Source organism: Ammodytes marinus (assembly GCF_949987685.1).
Source record: "Ammodytes marinus genome assembly, chromosome: 7".
NCBI lineage: Eukaryota > Metazoa > Chordata > Actinopteri > Uranoscopiformes > Ammodytidae > Ammodytes > Ammodytes marinus.
Genome location: NC_137211.1, coordinates 9,446,818 through 9,468,321, shown reverse-complemented (window position 1 = coordinate 9,468,321; position 21,504 = coordinate 9,446,818). Strand labels below are relative to the sequence as shown.

Genomic DNA, 21,504 nt, shown 5'->3' with positions numbered 1-21,504 from the left:
GCTGCGCACCACTTTTGCACCGGGTCAAAGGGCATTATAGAAGTGCGATTAATCTGTGTTAATTTTTTTTATCGCGTTAATTTTTCTGTGATTAATTACTCGAAATTAACGTGTTAATTTGACAGCCCTAATGTAAAAGTACATTTTCTTGCTGTCAACTTAATCAACTGTTGTGCCAAAGCAAATGTATTCACGTAGAAAAGCTTCTATCATATGTGTTGATGAACTACCAACATATGAAACCATGTGATGCTGATAACTGAAGATTAGCCTGAAATGCGAAGAGAGGTAGTTTTTTCTCAAATTATGTTGGTGGGGGAAAGTGAGCCACTGTCTCACTTTCCCCCACCATGATGCACAAGTTAAGTTTAGTCTTAAACATATTTTAATGTAATATTACATGACATATGTTTTATTTTAATGTCATACACATTGTAGAAAAGCCATCATGCCAAGGAAATACACCAGGAAGACGACCTGGGGCAACCACACGGAAAGAGCACCTTCTCATCTTTCCCTGTAACCTTCAGGGCTGGAATGTAGAGTAGGCCTAGTTGTAGAGTATGACAGGCTGATGTTGTAATCCAGTTGGGTCTCCTCCTGTGTTCTGAGTCCCAGGCTGTTCTCGCTGGTTCTGATTTTCCTATGCTTTGACCCCCAGATACTAGCTGGCTCTAAGGGTCCTGTGTTCTGACCGTATAATAAACCCCCAGACTGTGTTCTAATCGAACTGGTTCTATCTTTCATTTGAATCTTATTAAAACCTTTTGAATTATAATATGTTGTATTTGATTTTGTTCAGAGTTACTTTCAAGTGTTTAGAAAATTTGCTTTGCTTAATTGACCAAACCGTTGTTTGGTCAATTGTCGAATCAATTGTCGAAACACTTAAATATCCCTCCTAATTGTTTATATTCATTCCCCAATTATTAATAATAACGCCCCTACGGACCGTGCCTTAAACATGCCGACGTTCGGCTGGCCTCTGCCTTTCGTTCGCAGACGTCTGGTCAGCCTCCCGCAGTGCAGCAGGCAGTGTAGTGTTCCCAATGAAGTTGTTAGATCGTGAGTTGTGAAGCCCAATACGATGCACTTTCTCACCTTCAAGGTGAATTAGATTAGGTCAAGTGTCTAAGGATGGATGCTTACATTATCTGGTTTGTGGTTTCTAACTATTTTGCCTAAAGTTTAGCTAAGAAGCTAACGTTAGCTAGCTGCTGATAGCCATGGAACTATCTGCCTAGTTGACTGCTGATAGCCCACCCTGTTTATTTCCAATGTATAATGTCATAATAGTTAACACTGCTGCTGCATCATGAGAAGTGAGTCCTACAAAAAAACACTCCAAAAGGTGATACGTTTTCAATGTGCAGAAAGTTTTGAACAATAAAGTAGAATAAGTATTTGAATGCAATACAGAATGCCTCAGTGCCTTACTGATTTATATACCATTAGATTTGCGTCAATGGGAGCTATAGTCTTTTCCTTAACATGTCCACCATAAATAAATACAGAAGACACAAATTACTGCATAGAAATTAACCAGAATGCACAAAATGAAGTGTTTGAACCTCAAATTTTTCTGGGGGACTACCCACAGACCCCCGCTTTTTATGTGTCCCCCCAATGTTGAAATTAAACCAAGCCCTTCATTAATTAATTAAACTGTGTTAATTTCACATTACTGGATGCAGACCAATACATGTAAACTGTAAAGACGCAACCTGGTCATTGAAATGATTTCAGTTTGTTAAATTTTTTTCCTTCGGCGACCCTCGGTCCAATGTTGGGTTCCTAAATTGGCCCTCAGCTATCAAAAGTTTGAGAACCCCTGAGTTAGCGTAAGAAACTGCCACAAACAATGCACTACAGTTATTGATACTGTACCTTTTTTGCCTTGAAAGGTTGTGCTGATGAAATGAAAAGCATTCAGTAGAAAAGGGGCTTCATGTACTAGTTTATGATAACTAAAGTTATGGCTGTTTGAGCATTGCACAATCTTGCAACGTGATATTAACCTGTTCCTTATTGCATGGCAGTAAAAAACATGTCAACATTTTTTGTGGTACTATATAAAGTGAAGCAAGTTTCACACACACACACACACACACACACACACACACACACACACACACAGATACATATATATTGGACAACACAACCCTTAGTCACTTATTCCCTATACACGTGTATTAAAGTCGTTTACCATTTTAGTTTGCATTTTTCCCATGGGCACCACCAACAGTCTAGTGCGCCGCCGGGTAAGTGGTGATGATGTAACTTCTCGTACTCCGCTGCAACGCTGATATTAAACACATTCTCACACACAGTCACACCCCTGGGTCTTGAGTCAATAAACGGAAGCAGCTGGCTTTGATTGCACTTATCAGTCAACATTTATTCCCACTCCGTCTCCGTTTAGCCCCTGTCGCGTTGCTGTCATCTTGATGGGCAGCAAATATGAGATAATCCATTGCCAGTAGAACTGAAACTTTGTGCATGAGGCTTGTGATGTTCCCAGTGTATAGTCTATACACAGTGCGATCACTCATTAAAAACAATGCATTCTCCTCTGATACAAAACACTTGTTCCGCACCACTTTCTTCCATTCTGCACGACACTTAAAGGAAGGGTTGGTCAAATCAAACGCTGCAAAGAACACCTGTATTCTGTATGGCAGGCAGCTATTGAAAAATGGTTCTGAATGGAATGGGTGCAGAGAAAGAAACCCTGACATCTTCAGGTCAACATGCCCTCACTGGGCCCCAACACAAAAGGAGCTCATAATTGGATGATTTCATACAGTGAGCACTGAGCAGTTGTTCAGCCTTGTACTATGGGCAATCCTTGAAGTGCTGCTAATATTCACAGTCGGAAGGATAGCCTTGCAGTAGCAAAAGGATTATCAGTCAAAAGCAGATGGCAGTGCAGAATCCCACTGAAAATGTTAGTTATATAGCCGTCTTAGCCGAGGAAAACCTGTGTGGGAAGCCCACGGTTTATGATTCAAATGTCATCTTAAAAAATGTTTAACTTGCATTTCAGCCAAGATATTTGTCATCTGGAGGAGGGTTCCTCAAACCAATCTTACACTCACTTTGTTTGCATTTGTATTGCCATTGCATGCCTATCATTTAGACAATATTGATAGGGACCATTTAATATGACGTGACTGAATCTGCCATTTACTGTAAAATATAGCTAACAAGATAGCTGATATCAACATTGTTGTCATATACAGTAGATAGTATCCCCCCGTCACGTTATCCCCATAGTTACAAGAAGGAGTATACTTTTCTTCTTGGTTTTGTCCGATTTCTATTCCTTGTGTTAAGACTCATTCGCCTTATCTGAAGGTTAGTTCCACAATTTGGGGAACACTGGCAACATGTCCAACATATTTCTAATCAATAACTATGATAACATGAAGTATTTCTCAAAGCATGATGTTTAGTCATTATTATTTCCCAAAGTTCACCAGTTTTAACACTGGTGTCTTGATTTTGATATGACAGTACTGTGTGTCTAGACTAGACTAGGAGGCCAATATCTTGCAACTTGCAAGACCATGCCGGAGAAGACTTTTTCGAATGAACAGTGAAATATTTTCCTTAACTGCAAGGTCAACAAGTTTAGTGACATGTTTGATACAATCGTTCACTCATGTCAAATCAGCACCTGGATGACTTGCAAAGCAACCATAGAAACCAACACAGACAGCAGTATGGGAACCACAGATACATGTACACAGCCCTCTAGTGTTTGACTCCAATAAATAAAATATGACCACAATAGAACCCAGCAGGAGAAAACAGCATTGGAATATTTCTTGCTTATCAAACTGAAAAAGCCTGACAGATCTTTCACATTCAACCGAGAACAAAACGCTGCGAGAGGCGGCTGTGGTGCAGTGTTTATGAACCTGGAATAGAAAAATATGTTTCTCGGTTAAAATTAACCTTGCTTGAGGCCAGCACTATCATGTCTACTGCACAAGATACTGTGTAGTTCAAATATACTCATTGTCTGTCAATCGAAACTTTTACAAATACTCGTTTGGCTTAATCAGTCTAATCATATTTTCCAGCTTCTCTGAAAAACAGATGACATCCGCAAGTGATGTTTGAATTTGTCCAATAACATTCTGAAATGAAAATGAAAGCCTGGTGAAATGATGTCAGACTTTACAATCAATAAATAAAGCAAATAAATAAATCTATTTCTGAATTTTGCAGCTGCTACCCTGGTGTGCAAGGCCAATTGTGATGTCACTAGGGGGCATTGTTACACCACAGGAGGGGCCGCCGCTAATATAACATACATTACTATGGCAACTAGATTTCCTACATACATTATTATTTGCATATTTTCTCTGTTGTTATGCAGATTTGAGACACAACACTTGAATAAAATGTGGGCATATTTTTCCATTATGCCACAGTCGGCTATTTAATTTTTTCTTGATTCATACTGAGACTCAAAACGTGGAGAGGAATCCACACACCTCACTTTATCAGCGGTGAAGTGGCAGCAAGAGAATGACAACTTGAGGTCAAAATCACAGGTCACCGCAGCACAATGGCCTCATGATGTGTGAAAACGTGTGATCTCCAAGTCGTGCACCGGTGCCTCTCTCTGTGGAGAGGGGGGAGGGGTGTCAAGGTTCAAGCACATAGTTTTCATTGCTGGTTCGAGTGGTAATTAGAATGTAAGCTTCATGTTTATATAGCTGCACAATTAAGCGCATGGACTTTGTCCGAAACAGAACACACTTTGGCCAACCTGACAGTGAAGAGCTTTATCTATGTTCCATATACTGTATGTTGATGGGAGGTTTTAGTGTTTAATGTAATTGCATAATCTATAAAGATACCAAAAGTGACAATGAGATTTATATTAAATGATAATCAAAAGAGTTTGACTGCAGCCTGCAGTTAAAACAACTAAATGTCCAGGGTTTTACATGCAAATACTTGAACACTTGAACCGTTGATTTAAGAAACATAATTATGCACTTATCATAAAAACAATAATACTAAATATTGTGAGAACTAATGCATAACTTTCAGAAGCGCCAGGATGTTGAAGGGTCCTCCTCACGAGAGTGACTTTAAAGGCCTAACCTTGAATGCCCAAACAATGCAAATATACCCCTTTTCCACCGGTGGGTAAACAACCTCTAAGATCCAGCTTTTACGCAATTATTAAAATGATTATAGTCCAAAGAAGAGTGTATATCAAAAGTGAGATATGCTTGTTGAGCTGATATGTGTGTATCCATGACAAAATAAGTCTTGTGTCTGCATGGTCAAAGGTCAAATTGATACTGTACATTCAAACAGTCCAAAAGCTACTCAGAGGACAATTACTTCCATCAATATTCATACATGAAAAGCTAGAACTCATGGTTTTCTTCAGAAGTGACTTTAATTGTGTATTGATTGTGATAAAGTATTAAATAGCCTAATGGATACAGGTCTACATGTATCGTCAAACCCCTCTTGGAGTCGGGTTACAATTAAAGCTGCTGTTGTGTCGAGATGGTCTGAGATTTTAATAGACAAACGGACATGTTCTTGTTTATTTGGTGGGTCCCTCTCTCTCTCTCTCTCTCTCTCTCTCTCTCTCTCTCTCTCTCTCTCTGTCGCCACATAACCACACTTCACATTCCTTCAGACACTTGAACAAACACCTCAGGTGACAGCGATCGCTTCAACTTCACGAGACAGAACACTACAACACAACTTGTTTTTCTTTCTCGCTTAGTTTTTAAGGTGTTTATCTCCTCACGGGGCTCATGACTCATATACGCTGCTGTTGCTTGAGTGTTAAGTGACAAATCAGATGGGTGTGTCACTCTGTGCAAACCCTGGCATAGTTTTAAGTGTTCTCGCCTTCTCTCTCCAAGTGTGCCTGCCTGCTGAGAGATTGTGCAGCAACAACAATCCTTTGAAATGTTCAGCTATTCAAATATGAGCGTGGAAAAAATTCAGGCGAGAAAAAGGGAAGTCCACACAGCAGCCTTGTATCGTCTTTGGATATTCGGAAAGGGCAATTACGCGCGTGAATGAACAGCGATTGTCATTTGAAATCACCATTACAAATGTAAGTGACATTCATAAAGATGACCAATCGTGTCTTTTCATGTAGTATAGGCCTATTCATTTTGTTTCACTTATCAGAAGAAGCACTTTGCGCAGGTGATCTATGAAAAGTAACGACGCCCCTCTCGCGCTTTTGACATTCCCCTTCTTGACTGATGTTCGATGATTTCCCATAGTAGTCAAAGCCTATTGGTGCATATGTCAGATATAGTTTATGACAGCACCCATTCCAGGCGCGCCTTACGCTGAGTCCCCGCTTGTCCCTTGACCTCCACTGCTTCCAAAATAGAGAAACGACCTTGTGGGGACTTGAGTCATAGTTGCAGACAGTTGTTGTTGACTGCGCACTTTTTGGCCGCCAGTCAAAAGAGTTTCACACAGTGAGGTCAAGAAACAGTTAAAATCTGCCGGAGTTGTGATGTTCGTCACTCATCAGCATTCAATTATCATCACGGACTAAAAGTTATCACCACTTTTTTTTGGATGCGGCGCGCTTCTCCTGAGGGAACAGCATAATTATTTAAGCTTCATTTTTTAAAACCAGTTGCTCGTCTTATGGGTAAGTTGTGCGACAAAATGTACCTTGACACAACTATCTATTGTTAACGTTTACCAGATTTGTGACAGAGAGATCCATTCAACGTTGTCCTAAAGACATATTGTGATATATTAGGTTGTCAACAACAAAAAGTCAGAGCTTGTAAAAGTCACCAATTAAACCCATAAAAGCATGAACGCTGCAAGTTGAACGTCTTATTTATCAGCTCAAATTCAGGAGCAGTTGTCTGACTTTGCCGGTGAGCTGTCTCATCCCCGTGAAGCTCTGAGACAAAACAGTCACCAATCTCAACGAATGATATGAGAAAAGTAAGAAACAAACAAGCTCAAACAGCGCTGGTGAATGCAATGTGCCTTCAGGTACACACTGTTGTTGTTTTACTCTCCATTCTGATATTAGTACCTATACTACAACTGTGCAAAACATGTTAAATTAATATCACAGATGTTTTATAATAATCTTGATACCCCCCCTAATGTGTTTCGCAACCACTTTTCACTCTTTCAGCAGGCTGTGATGTTTGAAATTTCAGATATCTCATTTCTGCCTCTCCCGCTGAGCTCCTTTTATCTGTGCATTTCCATCAGCAGATTTAATTAAAGCGCTAACAAGGAGTGAGGTTTTCATTGACAGTCAATTTCTTACTTGTTACTGGCTTCAAGATTTGTACAAACATGCAAGGTTTTTGCAGCGCAACTCCCTCGCTCACTTTGCTTCCTACCTCCTACACAAGTCAGAGTCCCTTACATGAATGCAAGTGGTTCATAGTGCTCAGTCCGGTGAAGCTGGCCAATTCATGCCTCTGCAGCTTTGTTTTAACAAATGGGTTGAACCTCCCCTTTTGTTGTGACCCAACTTAACTGAAATGTGGTAATTGGGGATCCTGGCACCCTGCGGGGAGGTTTGGGACAAGCTTCCACTAAATTAATTTACAGTACAACAAGTTGTTTGTGAGAAACAGGTCAGCTTTGAATATAAACTTTGAAAAACACCTAATCATGTGCTCATTCAGGCGCACTATACTGTATATGTCCCCTCAGGATCTCTCCCCTTCACATCTTCTTGGTCATGTAATAGTGATGCCCGATTACCAGTATATGCAGTTTGAAAAGTTGCCAATACATACATACATACATCTACATGAATATGACATAAACGCAAACGTAAGTTGTTACAACCCTGCTTGGCTCAGTGGAGATGGAAATGTTTGGTTGTTACTTGACAGACATAATAACAGAATTCCCATCAGCCTCGTCTGCAGCTCGAGATGAAAAGGACGCCAAAATACTGTCGATCACAGTTTCCCCGAAAGCAAATTATCATCTTCAAATGTTGTGCTTTGTTTGGCCAACAGTCTAGCATCCAAATATATTCAGTTTACCTTCAAAGAAAATGTCAATAAAAAGCATCACATCCTCAAATTTAAAAAGACTGGAACCAGCACATTTTTGGCATAGTGACAAAAAGAAAACAATGATTCACAAACACAATGGCTGCTGATTGATTTTCCGTCGATCGTTGCAGCTCTGCTTGGAATGGGTCTGTTTAAAACACACAGACGTTTCTGGCTCTGCATTCTTCAGAGTAAAGATTTATATATTTTTTCTCTCTCAGAAAAAAAACTGTGTTGTGCTGGTTGTTTTGACTAAAGGCTTCTCAGCAAATGTGAATTGAACCTTCCAAATGCACGCCTCAACGGCATTTTTCGGGGTTTCAATAAAGGCAGAGAAAGGATGATAAATTCTAAATGTCAGATGCTGAGTGCTTTGTCTGAGTGCACTTCTTATGAAGCAAGGCGCGCTCCAAAGCAAACCGACAGTGGATTCACGCTCGAAATGTCCTAATATTTTGACAGCGGGAAATGAAAATCCAAACTTTCCGATACAAATGCATGGTTCCGACGCGGCAAGCATGAGAGAATATACTATAGACGTACAAGTGTCCCAGTAAATCACTTGCCACAGGTCGCTCACACTGTTACCCCGGGACAGGTATATCCAGCATGTGTTGCCACATGCAAGGCATTCTGTCTCCGCCTAACTACTCTGCCTTTCTAGGGAAAAAGAAAGGATAACAACCACTCAGCAACCCCTATAATTGTATAATTGGAGCCTGTCTGAGGAGCTTTACTTTATTTACTCAGTCCTGCAGTTCCCTGGTCAACCCTGTCTTTACAGAAGTTGTAATCTAACAAAAATCCATCCAAAATCTTGTGGAATAAATTTATACTCGTTATCTATTATTAAAAGATAGTATATGAAGCACATTTTTGGACATTTCGATATTGTATAATGCATTGAATGGGTTTGAAATGCAGCCAAATGTGTCGTGACAGAACAGAAGATATATTTTGTTGCTGTCCGCATCTGAGCAGCTGATTGTTATCCATTAGGAGCAGGTAGTGCAGTGTAAGAGCCTTACCAGGCAGGGGGCAAGCCTCTCAGCCACTTAATCAGTGACGCGCTGGGAAGAGTAAAACTCCACGCCAGTCACTTATAGTCAACAACATTATGCTATCAGCATGCAGCCACCGCATGGAAGCATATAACATAACCTAATAATCAAATTTAGCGGTGGAATAAACTGTCTGGATCACAAACAATTTACTCCTCTGTCTCTTCCAGAGGGATTTCATTTCAGACGTGTGCAAATGTCGGCATTGGTGGTTGTCGAAATACTGGCAGCCACTAGCAATCAATCTCTGGGTTGGAACTTTATTGACGAGGCAGACGCGGTTGGGGATTCGGCTTAATTGGAACGTGTAGGAAGGGAAGCAATTGCACACTCCAAATTACATACTATACCAGCCATTACAACAGATAAGTGTGCATTTACATATTCTGTAAGAGACACTAAAATGTCGCTTTGAAATCGGCTATATATTTCTACAGTCAATTCAAAGAATTGTGTGTTTGGAAAACAAAAAGGCAAGGATGCTTAAAGAGAAGATGGCAAATGCTGCACAATGTCTCTTATTCCTGAGGCGAATAATTAATTTGGAAAAAAAAGGGACGGTGTTTGCTTTTTCTAGAGAAGCACAATATCCATGCTTTACATATCAATAGTCTCAGGGAAAATCATTCATGTGGATTAACTGTTTAAGCACTGTTTAAGACGATAATCTGAGAATACCGCATACATGAATAAATTTAGCTGTCTGCATTCTCGACAGTGTTAGATAACAGCTGCCCGAAACGTATAGCGCCGTAGTTGATCTTTGCACGTTTAAATTATGTTCGCTGCAAACTGGAATTGACCTCACAGCAGTTTGGCCTGGCCTTTCAGAGTGCCATTCATCACCTGCAACCAACACCCAATAAAAAACCAATAAACAGAAGGAGGAGAATTTGATAAAGAATGGCAGGTGGTTCCGCCGTGTCGTTCCCATGGTATTTCCTGCTGTGAGCATCGGTTTGTGTAGTAGCTCCTTGCTTCTGCGCCTTAAAAGGACATGCAGCACTCTCTTATCCACTTCCTCACTCAATAATTGAATGATGCTTGGTTGGCTTTGATCAGAAGATGACCATGAAAGAGAAACTTAACGGGTTGAGTTTCTCTGGTGATGTGTGTATTTGGATGGGGGGAAATTTATTGCCCTCCTCCGAGGACAGCCAGTCCACATTTGGAATGCTTGTGAAATATTTACAGGAGTCGCCAACACTGGAACTCAGCACCGTCAACACTGTGGTTTAAAATAGAGTGGTCAACTGTCAGACACTGATTGTGTCTTCAACCCATCAATCTGCATGCCTTTTTACATTGGTTGACGGATTTGTTAGCATCAAACCTTCACCAATCAAGGGTTTCAGCTTGTATCCTGTGGACATTTTCTTTAAAGAAATTCAGTCAAACTTTCCAGCACAGATACCAGGATCTTGTAACCATGGTGTCTGGCTTTCTGCCTCTCAGCTCTGGCAGTTCCTTACAACCGGGAGCAAAGGTCATGACCGCACCACCCAACAACTGCTTGGTGAAATAAAGGCGTCACACAGGGGGGCACAAATAACTTTGAACCCCAACTCAATTGGAAGAACTGGAGTTTCTCCAGGGGAGCACTAGGAGCGTGACCATCTTGCTGTGAGGGCGGTCACGTATGCTGTCCTAAGCCTCCCTCTACCCACCGTGCTGCACTTTTAAGAGCTTTTTCACTAACGTTCACTCGACAATAAGCAACATTCCTCTCAGCGAGTGAGGAACATGTTTTGCTGGCACTTGGAATGCTCTTCACGGCATTCATTTGGTCTCCTGCTTTTCAACAGTGCACTCGTTGTAAAGACCCCCTCTTTCGAAACAAACGCTCACTTTGAGACAGTAATACAGAAATAAATTGTGACATATACAGCACATTGCCTTGTTGACAAGTGACAGCATGTGCCAGTTGCCAGACTACGAAGTAAACATCCTCTTAGCGTGTGACCACCTGCTGTGGATTTCTCAGTGGATCCTCTGTTTTTTTTTGTCCTGGGACCTGTAAAGAGAGAGGGCGCCTTTAGATTGGCTTGTTCAAAATCAGGGGCATGTCACACAATCAACACAAAATCTGGATGTACAGCATGCACATGTTTGCGGGAACTACGGATGAGAGGTCTACTGTGCTTGGCACGAGTCGAGAATTTGGCTATGACGTATGACCTCCATGTTTAAACATGTCTCCAGCTTTAAGGCTGGGATGATGCACAAGAGCTAAACAGGTCCCCTCTAATAGTGGGCTTAAAATATCTCTTTTGGTAGAAGTTCCAGTGTATTCCTTGATTTTCCGTAACTTATAAAGTGGACAGTTATGGAAGAAGTATCTAGATCCTTGTTAAGTGAAAATAGTAATACCTCTATAAGAAAATTCTGTTTACTTATAATAATTTAGTGTCGTACAGCATATAGATCATTATCTGTTGGTTTGGATTTGCATTGTCAAGCACACAAGTGCAATTAAAATAATCGTTAGTTGCAGCCCTAGACTCAGGCTGCAACTGATGATTATTTCAATCATCTATGACCCTTCAAATTATGTGCTTAATAACTTGTTCTGTGTAAAGAATGTGATAAAATAGTGAAAAATGCCCATTATAAGGTAGAACACTTCTTATTTCTTGTTTTCTCCAACAATTTCTCTAACAATCAAAAGACCAAAATATGTTCATTTCAGTATCACCCTCTTACTTAAGATGCTGGAAAAAGCAAATGGCTGGCATTTTTTATGCTCAGAGGTTCAGCCCTATGGCGAGCCTTTTTCACAAGTGTTGCACAAACTTGTTTGAATTCCTACAGTGTGTCACGGTAATATATGTAGTTTTATCTCTTAACATCATTTCAACCAAGCCTGTGAAATCTTTAGCTCTAGTTTTGTAACACACCACGGTAAGATGTGACCCTTGCACTCCAGAGCGCAATGATTTTGCTCATCTATCGCTGGTATTCCTAACAACGGGCTCTGAACTGAATGTCTGTCTTTTCCTGCTGCTGGAATTTGATTCATATGCTAATGACCTGAATTCCCATGGATTTCTCTCTCCTGTGCCGTAGATATCACCCCCTCTCACTCTCTTCCTCCCCCCTCTCACTCACTCTGTTTTTCTCTCTAGTGCTCCCTTATTTTCATGCCTTCTCAGGGTCACAACGTTGCTGATAGTAATCTCACACATCTCTCTGTATGTGGTGTTATGCAGCTCTACCTTTGTTCATATGCATCTGTATGGCCATGAAACCATTAGAGAGGTTCGCCCAAATCAGCATGCAGCTACCTGCGTGTACAAGTGCTGCGTTTCATTGGAAGCTAGAACTAGATAAAGTAGAAAAAGATGTAGATAAAGATCTACATAATAAACACTTTATTTTAATTGGCTTGAATTTCTGACTTTCCTTTGGATATATTTTGGTAAAAATAAATAACTAAAAGGATTGTCAGGTTTAGTTATCCCTGACCCCAGGAAATACTTAATACTAGGCTGTAGGGATTTGTTTGGAAAGATTTAAAACTCAAAGTTATTTTAATACGTTTTTTTCGTTTGTGTGAAAAAAGCTATTTATTTTAAAATGGCAGTATCAAACAATTCTTGGTGTAGGGAATGAATATTACCTAAAGGCATACTCATTGTTATCCACAAAACAGAAGACCCACACACAGCACCGCACCGCACTGAACTGCACTCCACTGCACCGCACTGCATTGCACTGCACCGGGCATCCAAAAATCTGCACTAAGGGGGACAAAGGTGACAGGTGTCTGCAATTGGGCAGCCCAACTGATTAGATGATGTATCTACACTATTTATACACAGGTATGTATAGTTTAACCTGTGTAGTAGACCTGTGAGCTTCACACAAGATGCATTACGGCCCAAAACATTGGCAACTTTTGTGTCAGTATTGTGTGCTAACGTTGAATATTAAGGGGAGAACATTAGCCTTATTTTAGGGGCTGGATGCATGTGATAACCAATCCTTACAAATATTGTGTGGGGGACACATTTCCATAAAAAGAATATTAGGTGTGGGTCGTGACCTTCCCGTCCCTCGAGGCAATTATACTGTTGATTATCCCAGGTAACAGACAGTTTGCTAGAGTTTTACTCCTTGCAGTTCCTTTGTGTGAGAAAATATGGTATTTGATAATTGTTAGACTACAGCAGAGTTGCCAGGGGGGATGTTGCAATCTCTGACAGGGAACAGACTGCAGTATATACTTGGCTGCGAGTGTGAGACTAACCACCCTGAGTTTAATTACAACCTGCCAACATGTCCAGGGTCTGTGTTGAAACATATATTAACCTGACTAATGTTGTTTCTTGTTATGTGGCACACCTGCCCACACGTCCATCAGTATATCATCTGCATACAGATTGATCCGGGGCCACCATGTCCTTCAGAACATTTTTTCCCTTGCTCTAGCACTTCAATACATACACAAGCTCCCAAACTTCCGACCCAACACAGTGGAACCCCTAAAACACTCTTTAATGGACCCTTTCAAATGGGCACACAGACCAGAACAAACACTCTCATTCATGGCGTTCCAAAAATGCTAATGAAGAAAGGCCCTGCCACTTTCACAGGGGTACCCCTGTCATGGGCCTGTGTTAGACAGCAGTGAGGCTATCACTCAGACAGGGTGATGCAAGGTACAACTCCTATGCTTGCTGTCCTGATAGTAATTTACATCAACCAAGCTGATGAGCGCTATTGGCTCTGAGCCATGGCATTGATATAAGGGCAATCCGGGGTAAAACCAGCTGAAATAGGAAATTTGAGTCGGTTTCCAAAAACAGCATACAAATTGCCCCAGCTGCCTGTGGTGCTGCATCAGACAATCTTATATTAGGATGGCACTGGCTGTATTTTTAGTTTATTTATCTCTGGTTTTCTTCTCTCACAAATCAAAGTATCATTAGTTGTCTTTATTCACTAGACATTGTAGTTTTGAAGGCCAGGTTTTTATATAATTAGATTTTTGAAGAAAAAAAAGCAGGTTGTTGTGAGTCCTTGTCAGGGCTTGCTTGACATGCAATGATATTTGAAGAATAGCATTGTGGGTGCACTTTGAGGTGACTCATGCGCCTTGGTCTTTTGACGTATTGCAGCAGATGCTTGAAACTCAGTGACTGCCAGCTCATCGTGAGTAATCAGAAGATACATTATTTCTTTTTGGTGAGTTTCTCCCAAGTGTGATTTTGTAAATGCACTGAAGGCCAGACTAATTGATTTTTCTCCTAAAATCATGATTTCAATGTAAATAATTCCAGCAAGTACCCCTCCTTATTCTATCTAGAATTGTTCAGAATTATGCATTTGATTGTGTATCAGTATGACCCCACATTCCAGTGATTAAAAGCTGTCATATTATTTTAGTCTGCGCTGATTAGACATGATAATTGTCAGACACGCTTATGGGATTTGAATCCTGGCTCAGACACTCCTGATCCACAAAAACAGATGTAAGGATAGAAATATGACCCGTCATCATTTTCTGTTTTGTTTGAGAAGAAACTTGGCTGCCATTTGAAGAAAGACCCATACAAGCTTTTTAAAAAAGTGACAGGAAGATCACTTTTTGTTAAACTTTTCTTAAACTCTACCTAAGGCTTGAGTAATTTCAGCCACAAACAAAGTCTTTGGTGTTCAAAAGGAAGGGTGGAAGAGGATTACAAGTGGGAGAGTGAGAGTGTTCACAGTGGTGTGTGCATGCTACAAGACCAGACAGGTCTCACCATTAAAGCAAGGCCACAATACAAAACCTTAATCCCGAGGATCAAACAGTTTCTTCTAAACATCATTAAATGCATTTTTTTTGTTACACACTTGTCACTCAACACACCTATGTCTTCATAGTTTCATTGGTGGCTGCTATTGTCAGTTCTTTCTTTTCCTCCAACCAATGAGAAGAATAGTGTGACTAGAGGAGTTAGGTGTGTCTACAGGTGTATTCACTATGCTTTGTCTCAGATTCTTTTTGCCATTACTCATTGGAGTTATTTATATTGGGTGGACATGTTCTAAAGTTGATTGTTATAATTGTTATATATAATTCAATAGCTGGAGAGTTAGTTTATTTGATTAAGCTGAGCTACAAAAGCAAAAAGCCCACAACCCACTTGATACATTGAACAGAAACGGAAATGTGTCATGAAGTGTGAAAAGATATTTGCATTTTGTAAATCATGTACACAAGTTCCTCAACATTATAAGATCACCAGGATAAATGTATCATGTTTAAAAATAACTGAACTTAGTGTGAATGGAGCTAACCCTGCACACACACACACACACACACACACACACACACACACACACACACACACACACACACACACACACACACACACACACACACACACACACACACACACACACACACGCATGCACACACACACACAATGGTTACACTGTGAGCAACTAAATATACCGAGATCACTGCTAAAATAAATGAAAGGCACACTCTTTGATATGAAGATAAACAAAATAGTCTCCCCACCACAACATTTCAAAACTTAAGGAAAAGATCCCACTATGACATCCAAAACTGATTTTACATGGTCAAACACACAAACAATTAAAATTTGAGGTCATTACAAAATTATTTTATTTGTAAACACAGCCCTGAAATTGCAAATAATTTAACCTTTGCAGATGGTGTTTTTGAAGGTTAGATTTCTTCCATTTGTTAGACTTCTTAAAAAAAATAACTCAATCAAGCCAACTGAATAGCACTTTATTCCTTCAAGATTATCCCATAAACTAATCAGCAGCTTATTTCAGACTCATAGACCCTGTTTCCAACTGGGATTAACATCTGACTTTTTGAATCTGGTTACAAGTGGCCAGCTCTCAGTCCGTGTGTTCCCACTTGTATTTTCAAATGTGACTTCTTTGTCTACTTGTGATCCGATTCCATTTACCCGCACTGTATTTAAATCAACACGAACATCATTTCCGTTTGCATTGCTGTTTTTAACCGGTGGGGTTCAAACAAGTAAACATACAGGGCTGGACAGTGCCACAGTTTTGATTGCATTTGCTATTAAAATGTATTACGTGCGAAGATAATTACAAGTCTAGGTTGACGAGATAGGCTACTGTCTCATTTAGACAAGGAGGAGCGATGCACAACACTGCTTAGAGGGCTCTACATTAACACTCGCCAAATGCGGGAAATATCATAGATAATATAGCAAAGTAAAAACTCTTAGGCGAGTAAGTTATTACGCCTCTTTGACTGGTGAAAGATGTGTGTTTGCCGGGCGGCTTTTCTAACGTCTGCTACACTCTTGTCACCACCACCAGTAGCCTACATGGCTTTCTGTATGCAGTTAAGATACTGCATATATGCGAACAGAATATTTCCTGTGCGCCTTCACATTAAACGCCTGTTACTAGCCGAACGCGAGTTGACTTTTATTCTTAAGCAGATAAGAATAGGAAGTCGTTGCCTTGCAGCTCTCCAGTCAATAGCAGCGATTTCCGTGTTTTCAGATTTACGCAGTGAAATGAAAACTGAGGATAGAAAGCTTGTCATTTGCAATACTGGCGGATGCAACTAACGTTCATGAGGCTTCTATAAAAGCTGGATTTTCAACGTATTTCCGCTCAGGCAGGGGGCGGCAGTTGAGTAGGAGGTCCCTAATGTGGATAAAAACCACATTGGTGTGCACTACCAAATGAATGCGGACACAACGGTCACAACGGACGTAAACCACCTCCGAATGTGGTTTTTGTGATCCGATCTCAATGCGTCTTGAGAGTGTTTTCACCTGTAGTTAGAGCTTTATTTATGTGATCCGATTACAAAAGTCAGATGTTAATGCCAAGTGGAAACGGGGTCATAGAGCACAGCTCTGCTCTTGTATCTGCCTCTCTGCGACAGTGGGTAACAATGTGTAGGAAGGTGTGAAGAGGTCTCTGTCGTGGCCTCAGTGTTGGGGAGGGAGTGTGAGTGTTTAGTGTGACTGCTTGTCTTCACACTGTCTCTCCCCGTGCTGCAAGCTGTGGCAAACCGATTAGCTCCTTGAATGCCACTTTTTGTAACTCCTCACTTCAGCAAGGGACATGTTTCTATAGTGAGTCATGTTGTTTCGTAGCCTGTGTCACTGAACAGGCTAAAGTGTTTTAATGGTAATTCAGTTTTTTCTCAATTATTCACTATCATAACTTCTTGTCAGAGGAGTAGAGGATATAATCTTTGTACATGAAAATCCAACTGTGTTTTTTTTTTCAGGAATTTCAGGTTGTGATACCGTGCCAACCGTTTGCGTGCCAGCCTAGCTCCTGTTTATAGAGGTTACTCTTGGCATGACATTTCAAAAAGCACTGTGTGCCAGCGCAAGAAACCACTTAAGGCTTGGCTGCATTTCAATGAGCTACACATCTCCACAAAACTCAACAAACACATGTGCTGTGCAAAACATTTGCATCAGAGGATGGAGCATTGTAATGGCTTGAGGTGCAGGAACTCAAAATCTATTTGGTGTTGACATTGTCAACCCAAATCTGCTGTAGGGGATTACAGGCAAAGAGTACAGCACAGTGTGTGTTCAGGTCAAATGAAATGAAATGTTATAGCAGGCCAAGTTTTATATGTTTTAACCCTTAACATTCTTTAGCTTTTCAAGTAGTAGCTGCTACATATTTTTGCTTTAAACCTGTGGTTCTCTTGTACACAAGGTCACAGTGGAGGGCTCCTGCCTCTTCACATAATACTGGAAGCACAGGTCTGATGTGAATGTGTTTGAAGTGTCAGGGAGCTGTTTGTGTGAATTCCAGACTTACATAATTACTAGCTTGTTGAAGCAGGCAATCAGGGGACTACAATATAGAAAAGTTGCACTTTACTGCATCAACAACAATGACAAAACGAAGCTTTGACCTTAGAGGTTGCATGTGTCTTGAAGTGAACACTGGCATTTTAGGTTATCTGGGGGAGCCTGAAGATATGTTCACTACACATTCTTTACTGTCACATTTGTGTTTAGCGTCCTGAATTTTAGGAATGAGACGCCTAATTGCCCAACCCATTGAGCTTGTGTACTTAAATAAAGCAAACAGGAGAAAGCACTCTACTAGTTGACTTCTTCTCTGTCAGTCCCAGCAGATGTTCATGAAACCTCCTCCATCATAGCTGTCATTGTCTATTTTGACAGCAAAGCTATACTGGAAGCACAGGTTTGATGTGGATGTGTTTGAAGTGGCAGGGAGCTTGAATTCCAGACTTACATGATTACTAGCTTGTTGAAGCAGGCAGTCAAGGGACTACAATATACTGTACACTGTGTACAAACTTTGGGGACCCAAGGAAGAGCAATCGATCATAGATCCAAGGCAACAAGCTAATATTCCCACTAGCTCTCTGTTTGAACGCGATCTAGCATCTATGATCGATTGCTCTTCCTTGGGTCCCCAAAGTTTTACTCTGAATTTCATACATGGGATTTTGCAGTTGAATTTGGCACGTTGAATTTTTTTAACGTTGAATATTTGATTTTGAATTTGAGAACATTGTAAAATAAAGGTGAAAATTAGTTGTTTAAAATGTAATTCAGAGGCAAAAAATTCAGATACATTATTTCAATGCATAAATATTCAGTGCTTAAAATTCAATGGCTTTTTATTTTCAAAATCCGATGACACTCATTTACTTCCATAGTAGGCTACTTTTACTTTGAGTATGTTTATTTTGAAGTATTGTAGGCAACGTAAAGGATAAATCTCCATGGTAATTTATGTCCCTCTGCTTTTATGCAACCGGATCATGGCTGACGCAAGCCAGGATAACCAAAATATCCTAGGTTAATCCCTTATCTTAGTTTTATGCAATAGGCCCCCGGGGCTGCAGCGGCTGCAGCTGGATACTGTTCCAACTGACCAAAAAAAAGCGAGTGTGCTTGTGTATGGTCATAACCGCGCGAAAGGCCGCGATTTGCAGTTAATAAATGTGTCTCCAAGTGTCTCTGTATAATGGATTATAGGTTATCGCATCACAGAAGACATTTCTGTCCCCTAGGGGGGGCATGAGAGAAAATAATTGAGAACCACTGGTTTATTTTAACAGGTCTGAGTAGGAGGGAGACGGTGCGCATTGCCGGGAGCTTTGAAACACTTCTAGAAGACGTCAGAAAGTCAGCCTTTGGTCGAGAAGAAAGGTACAACTAATTGCGTTGTCTGAAAACACTTCAGACTAAAATAATGTGCAAGATATGTTACGCGCGGACACGCGAGTCAGATGACATGCGCGACCGTGAGAGAGAGAGAGAGAGAGAGAGAGAGAGAGAGAGAGATAAAAAAGTCATATGCGACCGTGTCTGCACCACTATCTATGGTCTGCACCTCAAAACATCACGACTAATTAGTTTACTCACTTTAAGTTGAATCCTATTGGTTTATGACCAAGCAATAAAGGAATAAAAAACACTGGAAGTTTAAAGCTCCTTGACTCTTGCCATCACAACAGTCATCAATTAAGAACACTGTAACCTTCAATATAACTTGCTTATCCAGACAGCTCCATGAGATATAAATTAAATATTCCCCTTACACCGTGTTCCAAATTATTACGCAAATTGGATTGAAGTGTCATAAACTTTAAATTTTTTGTTTTTCAATTAAACTCGTGATATTGTGTCTCAGGATGCCTTGGATCATTGAAATTAATTTCATACACCTGTGATAATTAGTTTGCCATGTGAGCCCAATCAAAGGAAAAACTACTTAAGAAGGACGTTCCACATTATTAAGAAGGCCACATGTTTCAAGCAATATGGGAAAGAAAAAGGATCTCTCTGCTGCCGAAAAGCGTCAAATAGTGCAATACCTTGGATAAGGTATGACAACATTAGATATTACACAGAAACTTAAGCGTGATCATCGTACTGTGAAGAGATTTGTGGCTGATTCAGAGCACAGACGGGTTGGTGCAGATAAAGGCATAACGAGGAAGGTTTCTGCCAGACAAATTCATCGGAATAGGAGAGCAGCTGCTAAAATGCATCACAAAGCAGCAGACAGGTATTTGAAGCTGCTGGTGCCTCTGGAGTCCCGCGAACCTCAAGGTGTAGGATCCTCCAGAGGTTTGCAGTTGTGCATAAACCTATTATTCGGCCACCCCTAAACAATTCTCACAAGCAGAAACGGTTGCACTGGGCTCAGAAATACATGAAGACTAATTTTCAAACAGTCTTGTTTACTGATGAGTGCCGTGCAACCCTGGATGGTCCAGATGGATGGAGTAGTGGATGGTTGGTGAATGGCCACCATGTCCCAACAAGGCTGCGACGTCAGCAAGGAGGTGGCGGAGTCATGTTTTGGGCCGGAATCAGGGGAGAGAGCTGGTAGGCCCCTTTAGGGTCCCTGACGGTGTGAAAATGACCTCGGCAAAGTATGTTTAGTTTCTGACTGACCACTTTCTTCCGTGGTACAAAAAGAAGGACAGTGCCTTCCGTAGTAAAATCATCTTCATGCATGACAATGCACCATCTCATGCTGCAAATAATACCTCATGTGTCATTGGCTGCTATGGGCATAAAAGGAGAGAACCTCTGTGGCCCCATCTTCCCCTGACCTCAACCCTATTGGTAGCCTGGCATTCCCAGACCTGCCACTAGGCGCTGGCAAATTAAATTTGCTGCGCGTGTTGGTCTGGAGACGCTCCGTTGAAGCTTATCAAGACTACCAGAAATCTGGTATAACGTTTCAATTGGTTCTATCTAATATGGGCGCGCCAGAGCCCTTTATATGGTGCTCTGGGGAGGACGTAACCGGATGACGACAGTGACGTGCATGCGACGTCGAAGCTGTGATAGTAAACATCAAAGATGGCTGCGGATATGTTGTGTGAGTTTGAGACTGCTTTGGCCTCGACCCTTAACGAATTGGAAGACGGGACTCATAGCTTTCACTAGCAAGTAAGTGGAATGTTCTGTTTTGCCGACCGACAACGGCAAACGTTTAATTGAACAGTTTAACAGCTGTTCGCTAAACGAACGGGGCTTACGTCACTTGTGCATCGCTCTGATTGGTTGTAGTGCTATCCAACTGCGTGCAGTGGCATTTGAAATGCACGAGTAGGAGCCGCCCCTAGAGTTGGAAATTACTATTGATCGTCGCCAGACCCTCTATCGTTCAAGATATCAGGGTCAGGATTTCCAGGCTACCCTATTGGAGCATCCTCAAGCAAAACATCTATGAGGTTGGGAGGCACTTCACATCAAAACAGCAGCTATGGGAGGCTATTCTGGCATCCTGCAAAGATATTCAAGCAGAAACTCTCCAAAAACTCACAAGTTCAATGGATGCAAGAATTGTGAAGGTGATATCAAAGAAGGGGTCCTATGTTAACATGTAACTTGGCCTGTTAAGAT

General features: G+C 41.0%; 1 protein-coding gene across 5 annotated transcripts in view; it reads left to right on the top strand.

Annotated features, from left to right (window-relative positions):
- Positions 1-5,958: 5,958 nt before the first annotated feature.
- chl1a (cell adhesion molecule L1-like a) overlaps positions 5,959-21,504 on the top strand; it is a 60,003-nt gene continuing 44,457 nt past the window's right edge. For 3 of the 5 annotated variants that reach the window (XM_080031746.1, XM_080031744.1, XM_080031745.1), the window contains exon 1: positions 6,315-6,664. The gene's annotated coding sequence lies outside the window, so the exon portion shown is untranslated. Of the gene's footprint in view, positions 6,107-6,314; positions 6,665-19,199; positions 19,291-21,504 lie in introns of those variants that run through there. The other 2 variants (XM_080031743.1, XM_080031741.1) reach the window with 2 other exon arrangements.